This window comes from Ambystoma mexicanum, chromosome 11 (genome assembly GCF_040938575.1).
Source record: "Ambystoma mexicanum isolate Mex_15411 chromosome 11, UKY_AmexF1_1, whole genome shotgun sequence".
NCBI lineage: Eukaryota > Metazoa > Chordata > Amphibia > Caudata > Ambystomatidae > Ambystoma > Ambystoma mexicanum.
In genome coordinates, this window is record NC_090934.1 from 811,793,475 (window position 1) to 811,821,328 (window position 27,854).

Below are 27,854 nucleotides of genomic sequence, written 5' to 3' on the forward strand. Positions count from 1 at the left end.
CAACACCCAGGACATCAAAGATGACATCACAAATGTCATTGATGACCTCACAAATGTCATCAATGACATCACAAATGTCATCAATGACATCACTGATGACATCACATGTCTGGCTCCCTCTTTTTTCCTTTACTGACATATCTAGGCCAGTAACAGTCAGGAACAAAAAGTTCAAAAAGTACTATATTTGTAGACTTATACTTCAAATATGTTCTTTCAGTAATTCACTTGGGGTTCACTCACAGCATATGAAACATATACATAGAGTAAAACACAGACTTGGAAGACAGCAATGCTTTCTATGTATGAAGATGATCAGTAAGGTTATCAACACGTTCTTATAGTTCTGCTTCTTTTTTATTACTTTACTTTCCCTAGATATGCTCATATTTGTATTCATTGTACTCACGCTACTTTCCTTAGGGTCCAGTCACATTATATGATAGTTATACATAGGCAAGTAGTAGCTTTGAAGCAGAGCAATCATTTCTGTTCATGAAGATAATAAGTTAGGGTATGAAGATTGGCTGGTAATACTGCTGTTTTTTTTAATATACATATTTTTCCTGTATATGCTCATATTTGTATGTGTTGTTGTCCGTTTGTGTTTTGTTTTCAATAATGCAATTATGTAGTAAGTGGGTTTTATTGGCTACTTATTAAATGTTTCACAGTAGGAAAAACTCTAATAAGAAAGCATTTATCATTTTACTATTCAACATGGCACGATTATTAATATTGTACCTCCATCATGTATGCTGCACACAATGCCTATGTTTCTACATGACTAGCTTAGTATACTGGAAAGAACTTGATAATAGAATGGTATTTGTATCAATGCATTGCTTAGTGCACTACGTACCTCATGATATTTATTCCAATAACCCTTGACACTTTTTTATTAACATTACAATAAGAATCCCTTGTACATACTTTTCATAAAAAGTAAATGCACATGTGATGTCATCGGTGATGTCATCAATTACATCTGTGATGTCATCTTTGATGTCCTGGGTGTTAGTCGTAGCAGTGCACAGTGTTTGCGCGAGTTATGGTTGCCAAGCTTACCATAACTGGCGAATTTCAGGGGGGTTTCGGTTTTACTTGAAACCATAACATCCCTTTAACAACGTTTTTTTCACTGAATTTCATAGGTGCTTAGTAGCGCAACTTAACCATAATGTCCCTTTAACAACTGAATATATATATGGACAAAGAGAGACAGAAACAAGAGAGAATGTGACATAGAGAGAGAGGGCAACAGTGTAGAAAAACAGAGACATTGAGGCACAAACATATAAAGAATGAGATATGAATTGAGATACAGACAAGCATGGGAGAGAGAAACATAGAGAGAGCAGGACGCAGACAAAGGGATGGAGAGACTATGAGAGGCAGACATAGAGTGAGAAAAACAGAGGTGAAGAGCCAGAAAGAAAGAGACAGAGTTACAGGGCAGACAGAAAGAGAAACAGAGAGGGAGACAGAGACAGAGTGGAAGAGAGTAAGTAATGGAGGGAGATTGAAAGACACATGAAGCGTGAGAGAAAATGAGAGGGAAAAAGAGAAATTAAGAAAGAGATGCAAAATCACACAGAAAGAGAGAAATAGACATAGAGAGATGGAGCAAAGAAAGAGTAAAGTAAGCAGGGTAGATATTGGGAGGGTGAAATGGTGACACAAAGAGAGAGAGAGTGAGAGAGAGAGGGAGAGACAGAGAGAGGGAGAATGAGACATAGAAAGAGAGAAGAGAGATGAACATAAACGGGGTACAAAGAATGTAACATGTGCAACTCCTCTGAGCTTAATGCTGCTGTCAATGACCTCCTTCTGCAGATGGGCGAATGATGACTCTTGGATAGCTTCTGTTAAGATGTTATAATATATTGACAAATATAGCCTTATAGACTGAGGGAGAGGTCATTATCATGGGATAATTACCCACCATCAAGGTATGGTCCAAGGCAAAGTTGGGAAGGGTCATTATCCCAAGCGATAATGACCCCCTCCCGAGGTCTCTAAGTCTATTAGCAAATAGCAGCAATACATCTTTTGGAGTTTTGGTTTGTGAAGTAAAAATTTTACTTTAATGGGGAATAAACTAAATAGACAAAGTTTGGCAGAGGCTCGGACCCACTTGCGTCTTCCACGCCTGGTGTATGTTACAGCTTTCTGGCCACAACTATCAGGAGGAGGTCCTCATTCTACTACAGCTTTGCAGGCTCAGCTTCCCGAGGTTTCCAATTCTGATTGGCTCATTATTGATCCCTCAGTTAGGGGGTGGGACATACCACTATTGCCTTGTTCTAGGCACGTTCGGTGCATACTGAGGGTCAGCAACCATACAGGACATTCTTACAGGAAGTTTCAAGTCATCATATAGTTTAACTCATAATTAGCCAACAAGCTATTGGTATCTCGAGAAGAGGAAGAGGAAGGATAACTGATATCCCCTGCCCACCCACAGCCAAGCACCTAAACCCATCAAGAATCTCATCCAGACGTATCAACCTACATAATCACTCTGACTTTCGGACATCTGGGAGGCTGCTGTTCTGATGTCCACGCTAGCAGCATCAAGAGATATCTACCCCCATCTTCATCATGATGGACGTGAAGATACCCCGACATCCCCTCAGAGCATGTCTCTTCTTGGAGTGTGTGCTCTGAAACGAATATCTGTTTACACCTAAAAAGAAAATACAATGTGCACACACCGGATTAAACCAACCATATATGTTTTCCTTGAATGTGCACAAAATAACACTGCAGCATACACATACTCACAAACACACACTCACACTGTATTCTCACCACACATGCACACAATGTTGTTATTTATTTATTTATTTATTTATTTTTATTTTTATTTTTATTTTTTAACTCACCTTTCCAATCAGTGAACGGGTGGTCTTCTCTCCCCCAATGTCCTCTCTCCCTTAAGTGCACAACGAGGGCCTCCTCTTGACTGTGGGAGGAAGGCAAGCAGAAATCTCCAGGATGCAGAGGCCAATGGGGAAAGGGACGATGCAGAGATAGAGAACGAGGCAGCAACGCCATCAAGCTGTGCCACTGCTTCAGGTCAGCTCACTTTTCCACTTCTGGTAGGCAGGATAATATGTATTTGCTAAACCCTGTTCAGCAGCACACCCGGTGACCCGGTGACCATCAGGACGTAGGAATGTGCATAGTAGCACAAGCAAGCACACCTTAAATTGCATAATGGTTTACACACACAAATGGAACGTACATCGCGTTTACCAATGTATGTCCCATACATTCAGAGTTATTTAATAAGGTGATCCAAATCCAATTAAGCAGGTGTTGGGGTTGCACTGGAACATTGTGGAGGGAAGGGGAGTCTGTTGCTGGCCACCCCATTTGCTCTACAAGCCCTTCCACTGTCTTTCTCTCACACACATTTTAGATTACTCTCTCTCGCTCACTCACCTGCATAGTGCATTCAAATGCTGGGATGGTCCTTAACGATGTGAGAACTTGATAGAGTACTTGAGTGACTCGATCAACTCTATTATCTGTGTACAGGGGTTCTTGAAAAGGACTCAATAAGTGAATACCCTATGAATGACGGTGTCTTTTCGTGAATGTGCGGTGTCTTTTTTTAATGCTAACAAATAACACAGGTATGATGTCCTTGCTGTTCACAGATAATTGAAAATATGTCTAACAATTTACAAAGAAAAGGCTCACTGGGCGCCATTTTATGAAGATACTTTTCGACTTTGAAAACGAAGGCATTGTCCCATCTCTGCATGGCATTTTCTGTTCATACGGTAAAAGGTCTCAAAATCTGCATCGTGTGTGATTGTTGTATAATTTGGCAGCTGCGTATTCGGTGCTTCTTTACACTTCATGACTGGCAGGTTCACCAGACTCCAATTGGGCAAACGATGGAAATGCACTGAGGCCATGAAAGCTGAAATGAACATCATGTTCCTTGGGGATCCTGGGGAAACTTATGAAGGGGCACATACCAGAACCAACGGAACGGGGTTGAGATGTGATATGCAGCGTGAGATTCAGGGAATCTTTGGTGATCAATAGGCAACTGCCTGACAAGCACGTGCTTTTTATCTGGCTGTGCACTTACGAGATTTGAAAAGAAATACCTTTTCTTAGATCGAACACATAAAGCAGCGCACACAGCACCGAGTACACCTTGATATGTAGGATTTATTTACCAATAAATAATCTGTTTTATGGTGACATTTCTCAATCAAGACCTCTGTACAGTTACTTTATGGAATGACATACTTGACAAACTCGCATTAAATTCTTTAAAAATCTGCCTGTAATTTGTCATGTTTTATCTGCATTCCACTTTTTCAAAGCACGGAAGTATAGAAGACGCAGCGGAGCTGAACATCTGTCTTAACATGGCGGCAGATATTAAAGGTTAAATTAACTAGAAATGAATAGAATGATGTATGACAGCGTGCAGATGTCCCAGCCGCAGTGCGATAATTTCGTTGCAAAACTGTGTAATGAATTCCATACATTACAGAAATACAAATGCACCACTTTAGGTAATTGTGATGAAAAGGTATCAGGCGCCGTGGATAAATAGACTGAGAACCCAAGGGCATTTTCTATTTGCTATTTCTCTTTAACCTTCCCGGGATGATGTTAGCAAGTTTAATGTAAGTCTATTATTACATCTTTTCTTTCTTTCAGGCCTGCATGACACGTGGAGCATTAGAAGGCATTCTGCACGTCTCCTTTTCTGATTGATTGGTCAACCTTCTGTTTTGCTTCCTGTAGTTTATGTGCCAGGCAGCAGTTTAAGTGCAACTTTCATGCGCCCTAAAAATGAGAAATTGTCGAAACAGCCCGATTGATACAGATTACAATTTGACATAGGAGAAATATGTAATATATGCATAGATGCTTCAAGCTTATGTGTTCTGTGCACATGATCATCTCGGTCTGTTTTAATCCAGTTCAGCACAATATAAAGAGCATGTAAAATTGGACTCAGGGAGTATTCACACAGTAAATCAAAGTTTGCTCTGGAGCATCAGAAATGTGCATTGTTGAAGCCAATAATTTAAGATTCGGTTTGGGCAGAGGAAGGGATTGCCCTCATAAATCAAAGAACTATCACAATCTGATGCCTGAACCACTTGGATTTTCAGAGTATCCCGGGATCCCAAACTTTTCTAACTGTTTAGGCTCTTGGGCAGTGGAGTTCAGGCAGCCCGAATCCCATGTTATAAAAGGCCCTTCCCATGTTATTTCTCAGCAGTCTCTGAGAAACTTGCAGAGGAAGGAGTCGCTGGTGCTTCTTTTTCTCTGTGTTAAAATGTATTAAATACTAACTGTTGTCAGTGGCTTTCGCTCGCGTGGATTTTGGGGTTTGGTACAATAGTGGTTCTCCCTTCAGGTGCTAGGATTACTAGAGAGTTAGGTGAGCTCACTCTGGAGCAGGCCATGTAATACTGACCATGCGAGAGGCAGTCTACCCATAGGTCAATGCCGGCTACCTTTAAGGTCAGCCCCTGAGATTTGTTGATGGTCTTTTGAATTCAAACAGATTTTCTGAAGATATAAGAGGTATTTGTGGTATGAAAATGGACTACCCCTGGTCAGAACTGGTTAGCACCGTAGCCTCAAACACATTTCTGTGGTGAGACTTCACTCGCAATCTGTTGTCATTACAGAGCTTAGGTGGGTTGAGGTTCTGCAATAATTAATAGGTGCTTCCCATTTTGAGAAGAAGTTTGTGTTCGGGAAGACCAGATGGATTTAAAGTGTTTAAGAACTCAACAGGGTGGTTGGACCACATCATCATTTTGAACCACTGAGGTTACAGATTTGTACTCCATTTGAACTCTTCCGAAAGAATTAATGAGTATCTTTTTGATTATGGCAGCCATGCTGTTCTTTGGCGTTGAAAATGGCATGCTCACATAACCATTCTGTACATTTCTCCATTAGATTTTCCATATCAGGGTACATTTTGGATGTGAAGTCTGCTAGGGAATTAACAACTGTGACTACGTTGGAAGGGATGACAATTTTTATCTCAAATACGGGCTACTCTCTGTTACCAATTTTAAGAAGCCGTTTGGAAACGTACTCAATAATGAAGATTTGAAATGTGAATTTTTACTTTTCTAACATCTTCAGTTTGTAGATATGGGTATCCTTCAAAAAACTCCACCCCCATTTTCACCTCCCTTAACTGGATTTATTCGGAAAATGATACAACATATTTTTCTCTATTTTTGAAGAAGAATATAAATACCAATGTTCACGTCTCTAACATGTTCGGTTTTAGAGACATAGGTAACCTCATAAAAAAATCACCCCCCCCTTTTTACTCCCTTTGGGACAGAATTTCCTGAAATACTTCCTTAGTGGGTTCCTACGTTATGAAAACAATGTACCTTCCAAATTTCACATACCTAGGTTAAACGGTTTGAGCTGGGCATTGATGAATCAGTCAGTCAGTCAGTCACGACTTCTTTTATACATTGGTTAAAGGTCTTATTTACAAAGCATTTTTCAATGTGATTGCGCAACTGTAAAAGGCGTTTGTAAATCAGGCCCCAAGTCTCAAAGAAAATACATTAAGTATTCCCTCACTCGTTGAATAAACTTAAGAAGAGAATACACCATGTTCAGTTGCGTTTCATGTCATGCATTCAACAATTTGAGAACATGACACTTGCTTAATATTGCCACACATGTGAAAAAGATATATATGTCAAGCAACTTCTGGATGTCAAAAAATCATGAAGGTCTATTTTGAGCCATGAGGATGACTTTCTCCGAAAGAAGAATGTTATGAATGCTTTGTGACAAATCAACTTCCAGGGCATCAGTGGTCCAGGGATGAATATCAGTTTCTAAACCATCAATCAAGCCCACATCTCTAGTACACCAGAAGGGATCCGGACAGATTAGAATACAAGTGAATTTTAAGGCTCATATCTGCAAGGTCGTGGATCGTTGGTGAGTAGCAACATATGGATGTGTAAATGAAGACAGGCTACACATAGCTTGAAGCAATTGCATTAAACCCATGCAATGGTGCTGCATAAAAAAAAATGCTCAATAACACATGTCTTGCTGTACCACATTATATCAATGCATCAAACCCATGCAGTGGCGCTGCACTTCAAAAAACATGCTATACATTGATCCTGTGCAGTGGTGCTGCGCTCTGTGCTCCCAAAACACGCTAAACAATCCTACACAACACAGCCAAAATACAATTATTACCCAATGATAAAAGGGACTGTCCAGTCAAGGTTGTATAAAAATATCTACTTTATTATTACTACAACAGAAAGTTCTAGCACAATACAGGTACGACCACCATGTAAAGGAACACAGAGAATAGACAGTTTCACGAAGGGAAAGGGATGCACTCAGGATACAGGAGGATAGTTGGTAAAGTAATCAGTCTTACAATTCAACATTATTCGGTTTCAGAACCAAGATGGCAAAGGGTCGTAATTGTCTCCAGGGGCCTTCGGAGAAGGACCTTGGGGGCAGTACCACAATGTACCTGGCGTTGAAGAAGTTCTTGGTGCTCGACAATGTTGAGGCAGTTCAGGGCACTTTGCAGCCCTTGAGACAGAGTTAGTGGTGGGAGACAGCTATGGCTACTGGGATCTGGCAGTTTATCAAGCAAGGCTGGACAGACTTCTGCAGGCTGTCTAGCATGGTGGCTCAGGGCCAAGAATCATTGTCTCTGTGCTGGTTGGTGTATCTGGAAAGCTGGCCGAGGTGTTTCGGACAGCTTTGGTGACTGCGGCATGACAACAGTCAGTGGTGCAGCTGGATGTGGTTCGAGAATTTGACTATCTTGAAAATGTCCTTAAAAGATGGACACTGGATACTATTGTGTGGCACTCCTCATAACTTCTTCGCAGGGCTTGTGTCCTTAAAAGGCGGATGGCCCAAAGTTCAGGAGAGTGATTGCAGGCAACAGCTTTGTCCTTAGTTCAGATACTCTCTGGCACTTCCCCTAGGAAGCTTGCTGGCAGAACCTAGCAGGGCATGCTGTGTGCTGGCTGGGTACCGATTCTGGAGCTGCTGGATGGGTCCTCTGAGCCATTAACTCCCTCTGATCCCTGGGAGATGTTTAGGGGTGGGATATGGCTTCCTTCTTGGAACTCCTGGCCTTCCTTCACTGGCGGAAGATGTAAGGTAGACCTTGAGCTTGGGTCCAAAAGTGTCCTTCTTCTTACTCCTATCGAAGTCTTCATATGAGTCAGTCAGTCACGACTTCTTTTATACATAGATTAAAGGTCTTATTTACAAAGCATTTTTCAATGTGATTGCGCAACTGTAAAAGGTGTTTGTAAATCAGGTCCCAAGTCTCAAAGAAAATACATTAAGTATTCCCTCACTGGTTGAATAAACTTAAGAAGAGAATACACAATGTTCAGTTGCGTTTCATGTCATGCATTCAACAATTTAAGAATAGGACACTTGCTTAATATTGCCACACAAAGATATATATGTCAAGCAACTTCTGGATGTCAAAAAATCACGAAGGTCTATTTTGAGCCATGAGGATGACTTTCTCCAAAACAAGAATGTTATGAATGCTTTGTGTTGTGACAAATCAACTTCTGGGGCATCAGTGGTCCAGGGATGAATATCAGTTTCTAAACCATCAATCAAGCCCACATCTCTAGTACACCAGAAGGGATCCGCACAGATTAGAATACAAGTGAATTTTAAGGCTTATATCTGCAAGGTCGTGGATCGTTGGTGAGTAGCAACACAGCGAAAATACAATTACTACCCAATGATAAAAGGGACTGTCCAGTCAAGGTTGTATAAAAATATCTACTTTATTATTACTACAACAGAAAGTTCTAGCACACTACAGGTACGACCACCCTGTAAAGGAACACAGAGAACAGACAGTTTCACAAAGGGAAAGGGATGCACTCGGGATACAGGAGGATAGTTGGTAAAGTAATCAGTCTTACAATTCAACATTATTCGGTTTCAGAACCAAGAGGGCAAAGAGTCGTAACTGTCTCCAGGGGCCTTCGGAGAAGGACCATGGGGGCAGAACCACAATGTACCTGGCGTTGAAGAAGCTCTTGGTGCTCGACAATGTTGAGGCAGGTCAGGGCACTTTGCAGCCCTTGAGACAGAGTTAGTGGTGGGAGACAGCTATGGCTACTGGGGTCTGGCAGTTCATCAAGCAAGGCTGGACGGACTTCTGCAGGCTGTCCGGCATGGTGGGTCAGGGCCAAGGATCATTGTCTCTGTGCTGGTTGGTGTATCTGGAAAGCTGGTTGAGGCGTTTCGGACAGCTCTGGTGACTGCGGCATGACAACAGTCAGTGGTGCAGCCGGATGTGGTTCGAGAATTTGACTATCTTGAAAATGTTCTTAAAAGATGGACACTGGATACTATTGTGTGGCACTCCTCATAACTTCTTCGCAGGGCTTGTGCCCTTTAACGGCGGATGGCCCAAAGTTCAGGAGAGTGATTGCAGACAACAGCTTTGTCCTTAGTTCAGATACTCTCTTGCACTTCCCCTAGGAAGCTTGCTGGCAGAACCTAGCAGGGCATGCTGTGTGCTGGCTGGGTACCGATTCTGGAGCTGCTGGATGGTTCCTCTGAGCCATTAACTCCCTCTGATCCCTGGGAGATGTTTAGGGGTGGGATATGGCTTCCCTCTTGGAGCTTGGGTCCAAAAGTGTCCTTCTTCTTACTCCTATCAAAGTCTTCATATGATCTGCTAAGTTAGGGGTTCAGCCCTCTTTTAAATCCAAATGGGCCCCAGTGATTGGTGCAGTTAAGCCCATCTTAAACAATCTTTTGTTATGCATGAGGTCAGGACCAGAATGCTCTGCAAGAGGACAGACAAGGGGGTGACAACATTTACCTAAGTCCCACCCATCTCCCTGTCTGTTGTAGATCAACATGTCTCTCTGGTTAACTGAGTTCTCTGTGAATCTGTGAATCTTGATTAAAGCAAAGGGTTCTAGCAAAGGGTTCTATTGATGTTGGTGCTTGGAGCAGACTTCCTGTCTCCCCAAACCACATAACTCTCCCCTCTGAAAGTGGTCAGCTCTGCAGGATTTTGCCTACGGTCAATAGTGGACCCAAACATGCATTTCACTGCCTTTCATACAGACGGGTGGGAACTAGCTTCAAGTTGACATATTGCATACCAAAGGGGTCTAAGCCCCGCCTTTCCTGTTGTTTATTCCGGCAACCAAGCCCTTTCTGGTTTGCTGCAATTATATCTCATTAGTATGCACTGCCACCAGCCGGAGGACAAATGAAAGCAGATCCATGGGGCCTTTGATATTTAAATTAGGCTGCCCATGCTGGAGGAAGGTGTACCTTCCCCCTCCTTGAGATGTTTTGGTGTACCCAGGGCTTTCACATTTCAGCTGAATATGACAGGGAAAGACGGCACCTGTAGGCTGTGTCTTCCTGGAGTACATGAGACTGTGGCCCTCATTACGACCCTGGCGGATTTTTTCCGCCATCGGCGGACTTTTCCGCCATGGCGTAAAGTCCGTTTACGCCATGGCGGATGGTGGACTTACCGCCCCATCCCGAGGTTGGCGGGGCGGTAAGTCCCCATTGACCCATTTACCCTTCCCCATTCCCATTTCGGCCCCATAGGGCTCAATGGGAGTGGGGAAGGCGTTAATTACGCCACCGTACATTACGGTGGCGTAATTAACACCAAGGTCCCATAGCGCCATGGATTTTTACGCCCGCAAAAAGCGGGCGGAAAAGTGACCATGGCGCTATGGGAACTCGTAGTTGGCGGTAAGGGGTCGGCGCAGCTAACGCTGGCGCAAACCCCTTACCGCCAGGGTCGTAATGAGGGCCTGTGTGTTTTGTTCAGAAAGCAGATCGACTGTGTGTGGAATGGCCTTACACTGTCCCTGGGAGTTTGTCTCCCATCATTCCTTTTCTTTATTAAAAGAATCAAAAAAGACCAGGCGAGCGCACTCTCCCCGTGTGGATGGTCGAATTTCCCACATGCTTGCTATCATAGATGCTAATTTGTAGCTGTTTATGGTTTCCAGTGGCTTACAAAAATAATAATAGCTAGTATTGTTGCATAAGAGATCAAACCAGTTCAAATACATAATTATGCTCAGCCTCACCCAAAAAGTAAAAGGTAGTCAGATGCCCATCCAATTTCAAGTTCAATTTAGGTTAGAAAGTCTGCCTCTTCTCTCACATCTCCAATTCCTCCTGCACTTTCCACTCCTTCCTCACCACAGTTTTCTCTTCACTTAGAGTTCCACTACTCCAACCACTCACACCTGACCTTATTTTCCCCGTTTACATACTCCGGAAAACCCTCCCCTGGTTCAGAGTTTAAGTGAATGTGTGCCCCATGGAAATCATAATGTGTATGTGCTTGGCATTGCAGGTGGGGGATCACTCAAATAGGCCGATCTGCACACATACATATAAGTTGTGAACATGCCAGCAACAGGGAATGGAGCCGACAGGACTTCCTGATGCTCCACCTTTCCTTTGGTTTATACAGTGAGCATCTTAGAAGCTATTTTTTCTGGAGCAATACTGTCACAGTCTGATACATGAGAACCACACACTTGGTCTACATACAAAGGGATTACAGGATTAACCTATGCATTTACAAAGGTCCCTTTTATAGGGGCTGGAGCTAAAGAGATGATCCCCTGCCAGCCAAACCTTCTGCTGTGGTATAGACCATGGGATTCTCCTAATGCCACCCCAGACCCTATATTAAATAAAGGGTGGTGGGGCCTGACCCCCCTGAATCACCACACAGATAGGGGAAGGATTAGGCTTGGGGTATGGTGACAGTTTACTGAAGATCAAATGTAGATACAGGGAGCTATGATTGTTCTCATTCCTTGCAAAAACTGTCATATCTATTAAAAAGCTACATTACAGTCAAGGGATGATGTACACACTATTTTAAAATAATCGCTATGTCCCTTTCTATTTTTAATTCAATGATGAATCTAATCTTGATATATTGTAAGCTGCCTGCATGCCCCATTCATAGAAGAACTGCAGTTTTCCACCATTTGGGACAGCTCTGGGCTACTTCAAAATGGATGGCTTTATTCCCTAGGCAATGCCCACTATGAAAATCAAGAGCCGGCATGTGCTCATTATCTTTGGCGGATATCTTTATTTCATATACTTTACTTTTCTGGAGGCTGTTATGTCGTAGAAATGTTCATGTACTGAGCAGTAAGATAGCTCAGCGGGTTGAGCACTTGCTGCTGTGATCTGAGCGTGGTCTGCAGGTTGCAGGTTCGAATCTCAGCAAGGCCAACTCATCCTTTCATCCTTCCGAGGTTGATAAATGAATACCAATTTCGGATGGATGATATTGTATGTAAATATGTGGTGCTATATAAATAACACATCATTATCATTACCCCAGGGAAATGAAAGACTACATTCTTCATGTAGTCATTTAAGCACATCCCAAATGCATCAAACAGCCATACACTACAATTTGTAATATTGTATCATTTGCAAAATTTTACAATTTGTAAAATACCAACTCCGGTGGTTACGGTGAGCTATATAAATACCTTTAACATTAACATTAATATTATATATTAAACTTGCCCTTAAGTAAATTCTCCCATATCTACTACCAAATTTGAACTCAAATTTAACTTTCTGGACAATTATTTCATGATCTAGGCTCATTTGAGCATTATTCACTCAAACTTTTAGAAACAATATGAGGTTGGCAGTAACCCGCTGGTGCTACTGGCGCATTGCCGCCAACCCTGTAATACCCTTACTGCCGCCTGTTATTCCAGTGCCACCAGGATATCACAAGCAGCGGTGGTAAGGGTAAGTCCCCATCTCCATGGAGTCCCATAGAACTCCATGTAAATGGGGACATGGAAGCATCTGCGCCATTGCTAACAGTGCCGGTGCTTCTGTGACAACAATGCTGGTAGGAGCCTGAACTCCCGGCAGGTCAGGCCTGCCGAGGGATCAGTGGCCCCTACCAGCTTTGTTGTATTATGGCAGTCTGGAAAGGGTGCCAGTACGTTGCTATCGGCAGCCTTATTTCCGGACCGCCATACTTATAATGAGGGCCAATATCCCTCCCGATTTTATCTACTAGGTTATGTCTTTCCATATCTGTCATTTGTTTGTTACCCTGTTTCTCGCCACCACTTCCTCTTCTGTTCCCTTTCTATGCAGATCATACTCTGGAAGCCCCTGGAAAGGGCACAATACATCCGTTTTTGGACAAGCCTAGCTGTTCAGACTATTATGGTCATGACTAGTTGGAGAAGAAAACATGTGATCATCAGAGGGGTGCAAAAGGAAACTTGAAATGCTTTTAATCTTTGGTTGATAATTAGAATGCCTTGGGATATAATCACTCAATACTAAACATACAGTTCAGAATAAGAGGAGTACTACTATGATCACTGAGACAAAGAAAAGAAAAAAGAAAAAGATAAGTAAACATGATGAGGCAATGATTGTGCTTTCGAAACAAATCATTAATTCTAGCTCTGCTTTACGGAGCTTGTAATTAATGATGGGGCTCCTTTGAAATTGTGCAACATCCAGCAACCAACAACAAAATACAAAATGTAGTAATACATTAGATAACATTTCTAGGAATAAGAATATGCATAGTTATCTCCAGACTATTCCACTGAATTCTGTCTAGAATAACAAATGTACTGATAACATTGCATATAACAGGAAGAACCGTGTAATCATCCTTCAAGATACAGCAATTGAGAGGTATGTAAAATGTCTTCTGACTTAACAAATGTGACATCGTCTCCTCTCTTGCTCCTCCTGTACTAACACATTATGCTTGTAGCTACAGTACTAAGGGGTTGGGTCAATTTCTCTGGTTAACACTGATGAAGGAAATACAATTGCCTGTTTGAGTGGTAATGTAAAAAGTTGCTATAGCAAACACTCAGAAAACACCGAAGTAATGTGTAGTGGTATACATCAATATCCTACTCTCTGCAATAACAATATGGGCAACTCTTCAATACATTTCAGGATGAAGTGACCATCATAAATTGTCAGGTACTGTCTTTCATCCATTAGTTTGAGAGGTGTGGACAGCTGATGATCCTTCTGGTAAATATATGCTAGTAGAAACACCTCTGTTGATAATTAGTCTCCTTTCATTTTTACAGGGTTCATCATTTCCAGTGGCATATCTATTTGGGGTCGTAACAGAATTTGTTTTGACAACTCTTTCCTGTTCAATAATTCTCAAGTTCACCCATAAAGAGGATTCCGACTCTATGACCCCAGTTTCTATGAGACCATTTATATTCCAATACATTGTAATGTACTGTTTTTACCACTGTGGAATGTTCAGCATAGGAGCAAATCTGACAGAAACATGTTGGGTTCAATGCAAAAAATATATGAAAAAATATAACTGTGATTACAAAATTGTGTACATTACTAAAGTTTGGATTCAATGCAGAAATATATATAAACATTACATCTGTGATTAACATTTTTTGTATGTTACTAAAGTATGGTACAACAGATTTTGAGGCCAAATTGCAATTGTGAGGTTTGCCGCCTAATCTTATCATTTATATATATATATGTGAAACCAGATATGGTCCACTCCTGCATACAATATTACTGAACTACACTAAGAATAAAAAAATACCATGTTAAATTAATCCTTTGTTCCCAGGATTGTTCTGTTCATTTCAAAACTCTAGCTCAACTTGCCATGTGCATCCATTTGTATATGAAATGCATTTAACGTCTCTAATCTTTGAACCCCTTGCTTGGTTCTAAAAGTAACACTAGATCTGAATTCATGACAGTGGCCCATACACATACTTATGAAAGGATATATCAATGTGTAAGAATGACTAATTATTAGGCAAGATTGTATGCAGTACCCTTTGGGTGCACTACAAAACCCTGACCTCCTGGCAATAGAAACCCAACCCTTAGTACAAGTCTGCACTACACAGGTTGGTAGCGTGTGGAGCATCCAAGCTTATCGCAAGAAGGGTCAATGTGAGCTGTAGGGGAGTTACACAGAGATTCACAGAGATTCACAGTGACAATTATTCAAATAAAGTCTTACACACAAGGTTTCTTGATTAAACAATTATTAATGTATTTATCAGTCAGTCAGAGTAAGCCTTCTTCAGAAGGGAGCAATATAAAACACCACACAAATATACTTCAAAACTCCACACTCTTAGTGATCTAAATCAGTAAATACTCATTTGGGATGACACACCTGCACTACCTGCAGCCTGAGGTGGCTTCAATAGCTAGGGTGCTGTTGGCATTAATATATTACTGTTGCATTTAGAATATTCTTGGTAGTAGTGTTATAGAGAAGAGAGTTCAGAATGAAACAAGTATTCATACAGTTATTCTCAAGCAGGTAAGTACTTTCAATGCAACCCCACAATGCAAAGTCAGTTAACCCTTTCCTGGAAGGTATGCAAACACGTAAGCAGGAGGCAGAGAGTCATTCAGGGAGCATAGGCCAGCCAATGTTAAGTTAGCAAAAAGTCAAGGTGAACTGAAGCACTTCTTGCAGGTAAGTAGAAAGTATTTTTCAATGTCTAAAAGTATTTGTAGAATAGAAGCAATCAAAGTAGGGCCACAAGCTGATTAGGCTTGTGAAGTAAAGAAGCTGGTAGCAACTCTACACATGCAACCAAGCAAGTCTCCAATGAGGACAAGTGGCTACACAACAAGAGGTAAGTTCTCTTAGACTTTACAGTACCTTTAGGTTGAAGAAAAAGTGCAGCAGATGACTTCTGTTCCTGTGCAGCCCTGCAGATCTCGCTGTTCCAGGGCCTCTGCCGTGGGTACAAGAGGGAGGTCTTCTGGGGACTCCTGCACTGCAATGGGATGGTCACCACTCGCAACCAGCAAACTTCAAACAAGTGGCTGTTCAGTGTTTCAGCTCCTCGCATCTACCCCAAATAGCAACACAGCAGTACCTGGCTGTCGAGAAGGGCTTTCCTTGCTTCTGGGGTTCCAAACTCTGTTGAGGGGCCACAGGCTTGGTCCCTCCAGCTTCCTGGGAGTCCAGATCTTCCTGGAGCTCTTGACCAGCTTAAAAGCAATGCACACAAACTGGTGTTCCTCTCCCTGGCTTACTGGTTCCAGGAGTGGACTGCAGTGGATACTCAACCAGCGTTGAAAGGATGTCCAGGTGACTTAGTTTGGAGTTGATTGGCTCCACCAACTCAAAGGGAGAAGTCGTCCTTGCAGGAACTTCTCTGTCGATACAAATTTGTAGTTTCAAGAGAGCAGCAGGGCTTCACCGCGCAATCCAACGGTCCAGGAGTTGCAGCAGGTGTCCTCTTCAAGTTCTTCCTCAGGTTCCTTCGTCCAGTGGTCGACTCTGTCTTCCAAGTCAAAAAGCCTCACCTTTTATGCAGCTTGCTTCCGTTCAGTCCAGCCTAGCTGTCAGTCATCCAGCAGTGCATTCCTGTCTCCTACGAGACTAAGCATAGGGAGTTTTGGGCACCTCCCTCGCTTCCCGTCCCTACCAGATACCCTGGAGCCAGAGGCGGGTTTCACTTGTGAAGGCTGCCAAAGACAAAATGAACAAACGGACCAAACCTGGTTTGGCGCACAGAGAAAATCTCAAGAAGGACCTTTCCACAATGAAATGGTGAAAAAACAAGACCAGGGCCATTTTGACAAAAATGGCACCCATGGGTACTTTACCGTGGCTGGGAACACAGCCCGCAGTAAAATCCCATAATGGTAGTATAAAGTAAACCACTGCCACCAGCCATTCAGTGAGTAAAGGGTAACACAAATGTTACATGAGAAGCTAGACAAAGGGGATACTAAGTAACACCTACAGCAACCTATTGTAAGATAGTGAGTGCTGGGTCTAGAAAGTTACAAATGTAAGTAAAGTCAATTTCACTTTACTGCTCTGGGATACAGTAGTTTATCCCAGAGAATGTATTTAACCCTTTGGGAAATCTGAAAGACTTCCCTCTGTCATTGCACTAAAGGTGCTGTGTGACACAATGTAAAACATGATGGAGTTTGTCAGAATCCACAACCAAAAGAAACACAATGTATAAAATCACATTAAAACACATGAACAAGTGGGAACAGGACTCTCACTCTCTCCAGGTTAAAATAATCAAGTCCTCAAAATCCAGCAAAGTTGCTGGGGGTCTCTAAAGTAGAAGGAATTAGCACATTGCTGAGAATGCTCCCTAACACTAATACATTAGCATATTTTAACAACTCTCATACTTGCATTTACAGAAATCTGAAGGATGTCTCTGAATTCAGAATTTTATTGCAATTCTGAATATATAGACCTTAGAAATAGGGACGGTCCATACATGAAATTATAAACTAAAGAGAAATGTCAGTGCAATATGATCATAACCTCCGAGCGGGAGGATTCTGGGAGTTGCCAATGTGTGAAAGAAACCTATCTCAGGACCCAACAAATCCACCATTGCTGCATCAAATGAAAGCATAGGTGGAGTTTATTGGGTATTTAAAGTTAAACACCCAGGAAGTTGAGGTTGTTCTTGGGAAAGCAGCAGAGTAAAAGAGCTTGTACCACAGGAGAAGAGCAGATTGGGGAGGTATCGGGTTATAGCAGATAGAAATCCTCCTTAAGAAGAGTTATTCCACAGGGTGTAAACTACAGGGACCTTTCCCAAGACATAAACACATTGCCCGAGAGGGATTTGGGATCAAGGGGCCGACTGAAATGAAGAACTCACCTGACAGGGTAGCCTGGAACTGTTGATGCCCCTACTTTTCATAGGCTTTTAAAAAGACTCCAACTGTGAGTGCAATTTCTCCATCACATTTAAGATGCATGCCCCAAAAGCTAGGTTAACCCATACAACAATATAAACTATTTTTGGGTAACCTTGTTTACAAGCTATTACACTAAATGGGGAATGTGCCCTTAATGAAACTTTTTGGAAGCATATAGAACACCCTACAAACTATAATTGTGTAGGGCATGTTAGTCTGACAGTAATTTATTGTTAATTAATTCACAAGTGAATGTATACATGCGCTTGTGAGCATGGTGAACAATGTCACAGGGATTTTTAGTGATAGACTTTTCAACTGTGAAAAACATACTTAGGGACTGGTTGATGTACAGTGAGTACTTTTACATTGATTTCAATCTGTTTTTGGCATGTTTCAGGTTCTTTTGTGGAGGGATTTGTGTGCTTTTTGTAATCATTTTAAGCCTAACTTGTGGTTTTCTATGGAGTTTATCTTGTGTTTTTTTCAGACTCCCACCCCGTTTTCTGAGCTGGCCTACATCTAGGGTGTGCAGTGTCTGTGGTGTAGTCCTTTATTTGTTTCTGGCTTTCTTACTGTCCCCATCCTCCCCCGGCAATTTGCTGAAGCATTCAGGTGTCTCTCTGCCTCTGTTCCTGGGAACCATTTCCACTTGCATCCCAGACTGTAATCCAGAACCATCCTGCAAGGTAACCACTTGGAAAGCAGTCTTAGGGGCTGGGTAATGCCCAGTGAGTAGTTTTACATTGATTTCAATCTGTCTTTGGCCTGTTTAAGTTGCTTTTGTGAAGGAATGTGTGCGTTTCTTGCAATTGTTTTCTGCCTAGTTTGTGGCTTTCTGTGGGGTTTATCTTATGTATTTGTGGACTCACATCCTGTTTTCTGAGCTGATCTTCATCTAACATCTGCAGTATATGTGGTGTAGTCCTTTGTTTGTTTCTGGCATTCTTACTGTCCCCACCCTCCCCCTTGCAATTGGCAGAAGTAGTCAGGTGTCTCTCTGCCTCTGTTTCTGGCAACCATTTCCACTTGCCTCCCAGGCTGTAATCCAGAAGCAGCCTGCAAGGTAACCACTTGTAAAGCAGTGTTAGGGGCTGGTCGATGATGAGTGAGTAGTTTCACATTGATTTCAATCTATTTTTGGCCAGTTTAAGGTGCTTTTGTGGAGGGATTTCTCTGCTTTTTGAAATAATTTTCTGCCTAGTTTGTGGTTTTCTGTGAGGTTTATGTTGTGTTTCTTTGGACTCCTGTCGTGATATACAAAATGCAAATTTGCCAATCAGGGCTTTAGATGACAGCATTAGCCGCTGAAAGCCAATAGTTTATTCAAAGTATGTGCTAAATGCTGAAAGTAATGCTGACAGTAATCTGTTGTAGCACCTCCATTACGCAGTAGTGAGCTACAAGGAATATGCAGGCCTAGTAGAGTTGGTAGGTCACATTATGCATTGTAGATAGACAGGCAGGGTGAAGGCCCCAGTTCTGTAGCTAATAGAGCCATTATTGGAGTGTCTGGAGCATTATGGCACCTATATAGGGCTTAGATAGCCAATCTTAAGCGATATGAACACTAAGCTATGAGTGCATGCCTTTTAGAGCTTGCTCACATGGGGTTAATCCATCTCGGCTTCTCTTAGAATATTCTGCCTTTCTAACTGTAGACCTGCATGGCTTTGTAAACAAGTCCTGTTTCCCTGAGAAGGCCTGGTACGGCCTTGCCCACATGCTGATAAGGACATTCCAGTGCTTTCGCGGAGAGGGCTCCAAAGGAGGGGTAGGAGCGAGCAGGGAGCATCTCAGAGAGAGTTGGGTTTTTCCATGAGCAAGCTTATATTTTGCACAGGGAAAGTTCTGGAACTGTGCGTCATGGACTGACAGCGCGAGATTACAAAAATGCATGTCCACATGGATCAGGTGGGAGATCGATCCGTGGACTTGGTTCGAGCAAGATCGAGTGTCCGGAACCTGATGCTCTGTCGGCACCCTGCAGCGCTGTCATCTGAGTGGGGCTGGCAACAGCTAGCTTATGTGGGCCAGGGTCTCCCAGCGCTGATTGAAGGGGCGTAAGACTGTGTTTCTCTATGTTTCTCTAAGTTCTATGCTTCTCTATATTTTGTATTTCTCTAAGTTTTGTGTTTTGTAATCATCTCTAACTTAACTCCCAAAGTGCTGCTAAATTTTACTGTTTATGCTTTTTCTAATAAATGGTAAACATTTTGAAGGTGTCATTTGTCACTAGCATGAGTTCACTGCTCAGCACGATAGAGCCTGTATTTTGGGCTGAATTGGGTAATTGTTGCTCTCAAGGGCTGGTTCCGAGGAAGATTTTCCCCTTTTCAAGACAACTCCCACAATGTTTTCTGAGCTGGTCTGATTCTAGGGTGTGTAGTGTATGTTATGTAGTCCTTTCTTTGTTTCTGGCTTTCTTACTTTCCCCATTAACAAAAATCTGTATATCCCCATCTGTCATCTAAAATGGATAAAATACATTTCTAATTATCACATCTCCTTTATTTTGAGAGTCTATGGATAATCAGTCTCATGAAGGTCACCCACTTATTGAAAAAGTGTTTTACATTTTTTATCGATTCAAAAGTGTTTCGCTTGTCCAAGGTGCAATAAGGAAAATAAACAATTCAAAGGAAAATACAATACAAATACAAATAAAACGTAGCCAAAAAAAGTGGCAAAATTCAAAAGCAATAATAAAGAAACCATCAAATATGAATCATCGATGCTGGTGCTACATACACAAAATCACAATATTTTTAGCATTAAATGAAATAAATGGATGTTAAACATTCAGTCCCGAAGGCTGTTCATTCTTGTACTATTAGTGCTGTACATGGGAAGGCCTAAAACTGACTACGTCTTAGGTTTCTGGCCAATTAGGGTGCCTAGGGTGCACCCTTAAATAGGGAGACTTGATAAATCAACCTCCTAATGTCCCAACTTAGTGGATCATCTTTCAGGGTCTTGAAGTGCAAGATATCTCTGCCTTGCCAACGTGGAAGTTCCTAACTAATAGAAACTAAGAAATAAGGGGACCCATGATAAGTTATAGGTCCCTTTGGTCTTCACGTTTCGACGGTCTCCAAAACTATTTCAACCACCTTCTTCAGGGCATCAGATTAAGGACCCTGTGTGAAAGAGCATAAAGAAAATAAAGTTGAGAGTGTGGCCTCTCAGGCAGTGCCTATTGTTACTTGGCACTAAAACTACTTATTCTCTTCTCTGGGCCCTAGCATCTATTTCACCTGCCAGGGCTCTGATCTCTAGTTCCAGATCTGGTTGTCAGTATGTCACAGATCAGTTGGTTACAGTGATCCCATAGTGATTGGGTTAAAGGTGAGTCCTACGTGGTTTCCAAACTACAAATATTAAACTAAACTAAACTAAACTTGTAGCTGGATGTTACCCCAGATTGAAACTGTGAAGTAAGTTATATTAAATAACGTCAGGACGCTGGGTATTTGTACGTAAGCTCATGAGAATATGGTTAGATGGTCAAATAAATTGTACCTGTGGTGGTTTTTCCTCATATGTATGCTGGAAGACCCCAGTTTATGGGAAATGCATTCATTGTTGGTCTGCAGGCACTGTAGTTTCCCACATTGTGTCCTGCAGCGGGAACATGAATGATGTTGTAGTTCTAGTGTGGCTAAGCAACACTAACATAGTTCGTACATAAGTTCGTTAGACATGTGCCAATTAAGTCCCATCAGTTACCTGTATTGACTGTCCCCATCCTCCTCCTGGCAATTGGCTGAAGCATTCAGGTGTCTCTCTGCCTCTGTTCCTGGCAACCATTTGCACTTGCCTCCCAGACTGTAATCCAGAAGCATCCTGCAAGGTAACCACTTGGAAAGCAGTTTTAGGGGCTGGTTGATACTCAGTGAGTAGTTTTACATTGATTTCATTCGGTCTTTGCCTGTTTAAGTTGCTTTTGTGGCTGGGTGTGCGTGCTTTTTGCAATTGTTTTCTTTGCCTAGTTTGTGGCTTTCTGTGGGATTTATCTTCTGTTTTTTGTGGACTCACACACTGTTTTCCGACCTGGTCTGATTCTAGGGTGTGTACTGTCTGTGATGTAGTTGTTTGTTTGTTTCTGGCTTTCTTACTTTCCCCCAACACCCCCTTGCTATTGGCTAAAGCAATCAGGTGCCTCTGCCCATTTGAATCTCATTGGTCCGTGCCACACCTGTGACTGGAACAGCTGTATTTTAAGGCCCTTCCAGTGCAGCTGTGCCTGAACAGCCCTCAGTTAAGCGTCCGAAGCCAAGCGCAGCTCCTACAGAAGCAGCTCCAGTTTGTGCCCGCCGGTGTCAGCCGGGGAAGCAGGAAGCCTGCAGCCATCAACCTGCTGCTACCAACAAGGGAGGTGCAGTGCGGTCAGCGGGGGTAGCAATCATTGCACGCCAATACACTGACCCACCCCTCAAATGATTCCTCTTTCACTACCACACCACCCTTTAGCACTTCAGTTAATTATATTGTTTAGCCACCCCTCACATTTCCTCTGGAATGTCAAATTTGCACTGCTGCTATGTTTATAACTAGGCCTTTTGACCCTCTTTTTAGGAAATTTGAATCTGGGTGGTTTTGCATTGTGGTTACTATTGTACTGTGAACTGTGTCCCATTAGGCTCTCTCCCATTCTCTATGTCCCTGTCATTGCTGGGGATACCATTGTACTATTGTGTGTCTCCTGTATGCTGCTCCTGTGTGTTCCCTACTGTGCAACCCCCCCCCTGAGTTTCCTTTGTTGTGCCACACTGGGATGTGTCTCTACTACACTCCTTAGCTCCCTCCTCCTACACATTCCTCCTCGCACCCTCTATGATGCTTTCCTTCTATTCCATCTTCTCTAACTGCTACTCTTTCTCCCATCCTATCCCTATCACTAAGTCTGGAAGGAAAATGTTCAAGAGGGACAACCAAACCAGGCCTTCCTATCACTGATATTGACATCATTGCTTCCTCCAGACAGACCCTCACCGACATTCTCTTTATCATTCCCTCACCAGACCTATGGGCAACTCACATGGTCTCGGTTCTCTCTCCTATCCCTTCCTCTCGCATTAATGGTGACACTTGGTGGGAGGTCCTCTTGGCCTCCTTCCACTCCTCCAAGACGTTCATTATTGTCTGTCTGAATGGCACTGTCCTGGTCCCAGATGCTCAGCCCAATCTCCTCCTTTTTGATAAGCATCTGCCACGTCTTATCAGCTTCCTTCCAGCTCGTGCTACTCCTACAAGCAGCTTTCTGGCTCCTCTGCCACCTCCTGTCTTTGCTGCATTTGTTACCCCTCCCTCCTCCTCCCTGGCTACTATCCCACCTCCTGTTACCACCTTTGCCCACCCTCGGGCCCATCTACCACTTTGCTGGGTGTGCCTCAAGCCTGTACCCCACCCCAGAAGACTTTCAAATGTGGCAACCTGCTCCACATCGCTACTCTCAATTCTCTCTCTGCTTTCAAAAACTCCTCTGACATCTGACACCTCCTTGACCCAGATGTTCTCACTCTCACCGAGACATGGTTCGCAGTCGGCTCTGTCGTGTGTTTTGACACTATCCTCCATGATGGCTACACAATCCTCTCCCAGCCTAGAACCAACAAACCTGGAGATGGAGTGGCTCTGATCTTTATGGAGTGGGTCTCTGATTCTGTCATTCCTACACAGGCTTACTCCTGCTTTGAATACCTGGTCTGCAGGCTTTCTATCTCTCCTGGACTCTCTCTGACTGTGGCCACCATCTAGATGCCTCCTAGCCAGGTTGCCCTATTCTTCTCAGAGTAGGCTGACCTCGCCTCCTCTCTCCTTGCCTCTACCTCTCAACATATTCTCCTCAGAGACATCAACATCCACTTGGATGATTCTAATCCCTCCTCTGGGCTCTTCAGTAACCTTTGTGACATTCTCTCTCTCTTTCTATTCTACCCTCTGGTCTGAAACAATCTGCCGGACACACCTTGAATGTTCTCATCTCCTCAGACATCCTCCTCTCTAACCCTTGTACCACTCCTCTCTCTTGGACTGGCCACATTCTGCTTTCCTCTCACCTGCAACTCTCTGTCCCTTGAGCAAGCCTGCCCAAGCACTGCCATCTACCTTCTCAGTCATTCGGCATTTGCCTCTAATTTATCTGCTCCACCTACTCCTGCGGCTGACTTACACTCTGACACAGCCCTCTCTAACCTGCATATTTCTATCTCCAATGCTCTGGACATGCTTGCCCCTTGAGAATCCATCTGAAGCCTACCTCCAAGTGCAACTCTTGGTATGACTCTGATCTCGTCGCTCTGAAACAGAGTTGCAGGGTGACTGATAGGAAGTGAAAGGCTTTGGGCACCTCCTCTGACAAACTGGCTTGCTGCCTGCTACAAAGGCAACACAAATTCTCGCTGCTGTCCAAGTAGAAAGTCTGCATTCAAGCCTGTGTCTCTGCAGTCTCTAACAAAATAGCCAAATTCTCTAAATCTGCAAGGAGCTGGCCAATAATTCTGCCGTCTCTAACTCTCCTTTTCCCTCTCAAGCCCTCTGTACAGCTCTGGCTTCTATCTTCACCTCTAAAACCAAGGACATCATATCCTCGCTCATCTCTTCCACTCCCTCTACCTCTCCCGGCCCCATCTGGCCACTTCCCCCTATCCTCCTCCTTTCTCCCAGACAAAACCCGACAATCTTTCTAAACCATCAAGGTGAAACCACATTGACACACTGCTCCAGCCTTGGCCGATTTCTGCAATCACTCTTTCGCCACTGGATCCTTCCCCTCTCTCCTCATGCACTCCCTTGTGCACCCCCTCCTTAAAAAGCCTTCTGCTGATCCTACCTGTCAGGCAAACTGTCTCCAAATCCAGAACAGGACTGCAAGACTTATCCTTGGCCACAAACCCAGGGAACACATCTCTCCAGCCCTAAAATATCTCCACTGGCTCCCGGTGGTTGCAAGGATCAAGTTCTGCATCATCCACAAGGCTTCCTGGAACCAGGGCCCTCACTACATCGAACTCTCTCTTCTAATATACCTTCCTTCTTGAGCCTTTCACTCAGCTACCTCCAACTCTCTGATCATCAGACACTTCTCCAGGCAGAGAGTAGGGCATATATTTCTCTCTTCTGCTGGTGCATCCCTCTGGAATGCATTCTCGCCCCTCTCAAATTTTGAGCCGGACCACCTGAAGTTCTGTAGGCTGCTCAAGACCTTAATTTTCTCCACTGCTTTCTCTCTCTTTCTCTCCCCTGCTGACCTACCTACCTGCTGCGCTGACTGGTTGCTTGGTATTACACATGACATATATCATATCATACTTTGCATGAAAGAACCATCCTGGATAGAGGGTTCTACACTTCAAAGTGGAATAGGAACAAGGTTAGTTCCTCCCCTTCATTCCCAGAAAATAATGTCAACTTAAATAACAAATGTTCACCTTTGGCACAGCAACACTCAGCATCTCAAGGAAAGTTCAAGAAATGTCATAGATATTTTGTGGGCCCTAGCGCTGTCCCTTGTTCTCTAGTCCTCCATTTGGCGTCTCCCTTACCAAGGCATCCTTAATCCCCGGTTTTGTGCTGCTGCTCTGTAACCTCTGCTAACGTCTGACCTTATGTTGAGGTGTCTTCTTTGAATAATAGGCTCACTGACTCCCCCAGGTACTTCCAAGCAGTTGTGAAGTGGGAATTGACCTTACAGGCTGCGCACTACCATACACGTATTGCCTATAAAAGAAAGGTTCTATAGTCAATGTAGTTATTTGAACTTCTGTATTATAGTTCGTACAGATTAACAATTGATATATTCAATAGACATGTTTGGCTGTATTATTATTCATACAGTTTAACAGTTATCATAGTCAACATACATGTTAATTCATGATTTCTACAGACCTAATTTATGGATAAGGTGAACACTCATGTATCACAAATATTTTATGGGTATGAAAAGCACATACATCATGCCAAAAGCACATATATCACGCCGACACGTGTTTCGACCCGAAAAAAAATTGGTCGTCCTCAGGGCGTATGACAAGATATTTATTCAGCAAGTTATGTTATAATTCTTAGGCAAAACCCAATTGTTTCTATCAAAATTCATCAGAGAATGGTATCCCTATAGATCTGATCGGTTTCGGTAAATTAGTTCTGCAAAGTCCCAGTTATTAAGTCTCAGTCTGTTAGGCCACTTTTTATGGTATTAGCAATGGATACAGCGGCAGGCACTCAGAAAAGGCGATTGATTCTCTGTATATTTCCCTCAAATAGTTATTCGGCATAATCGGCTTGTAGTTCAAGGAGCAATCGCACAATGGCAAACGCCTTTAGTCACTGCGGCGAGTGCTCCTTGAACTACAATCTTTTTCAGGTCGAAACACATGTCGGCGTGATGTATGTGCTTTTGGCATGATGTATGTGCTTTTCACATCCATGAAATATTTGTGATACATGAGTGTTCACCTTATCCATAAATTATGTCTGTAGAAATCGTGAATTAACATGTATGTTGACTATGATAACTGTTAAACTGTATGAATAATAATATAGCCAAACATGTCTATTGAATATATCAATTGTTAATCTGTATGAACTATAATACAGAAGTTCAAATAACTACCTTGGCTATAGAACCTTTCTTTTATAGGCAATGAGTGTATGGTAGTGCGCAGCCTGTAAGGTCAATTCTCACTTCATATATGTTTACTACTTAGGCGGTAGTGGAAAATTGCCTAACTGACCACACGACTGCTGCCACTTTTTATAACTAATTTTATATATCCTAATGTGCGCAAACCCACCTTAAGGGGCTTTCTGTTTCCACAAATCTACTTCCAAGCAGACTCTACTGTATGCAGTTGTGAGTGCTCTAACTGGAGTTGTGATAGTAACTTGCACTTGCTCAGTTTCTCTCAGGCAAGATTGATCATGCCCATGCACCTCTAATCAAATTCTCCTTAAACCAATCCCTCCACTTACTCCTATCTCCAAATCGGTCATCCTTCCAATATTTCACTCATTCTATTCTACAAATCCACCATTTGTATTCCCAATCCTTTTCACTACACCCACAAACTACTATTCTCCTACAGTTTATACTATCCCCTTCCTCCACTACTCTGTTATTCAGCCCTCTACTTCACTCATCCTTTCACTGCAACAATAATGCACTCATTACAACACACCTCCATCCATTACTGCAAAACGCCGCCCACTAAAACACTCCTCCCATAACTATTATAGTCCTCCTTTCACTACTATCAAGCTGGCCCCTTTCTTTCTCGCAGTTCCATCCACTTCACATTCATTGCTAACTCTATTTCTAGTCAATTACCATAGAAATACACACACTCAATCTGTAGAACCACATACACTCCTAAACGTATACCTCATATGCTTCCACAATTATCCTCCATAAATCACAACCACTTCCTTCCTCCTGCTGGTCTTTTGGTCGTGCTCCACCTCTACCTCTGAACTCACCCGGTAAACCCACAAACCCAGAAAGTGTGTTCGCCTTTCCTACTTTAAATATCACACCATTCTCGCTGATTGGTTCTCTTCCCCTAACCAATCTGGGCTGCTCCTTCCGCCTCAGGAGGTGTATGTGTAAACAGAGGTTATATAGAGGCACTTAAGCACTGACCACTGGCTTTGCGGTTGTTAGTCATATAATAGTGGTGTCTACCATTCCCTGTGGCAGTTCATGTTTTATGAGTCTATCTCCAGGCGGGTATGGGTAAGGATTTTGAAATGTCCGTGATGGCTTAGTGGGTTCATATCTGTGTGTGGACTCCTGCTGGTGCATCTTCACAGGGCTGTATGATTCGGTTAGGGTTGTAGGTGAAAGGGTCGAATTCAATTGTTCCAAATGCAATAGTTTTGAACCAAAAGGACCGGAAAAAGACAAATTGCATGTACTTTTTTTGGGGGGGGGCGGGGGCCTCAAACCCCCGTTTTTAGTGTAAAAAACTTTTTTTTTTCCTATACGAAAGCAAAAAAAAATACATTAAAAAAAAGGCATTTGACTTTTTTTTCGGTCCTTTTGTTTCGAAACTATTGTATTTCGA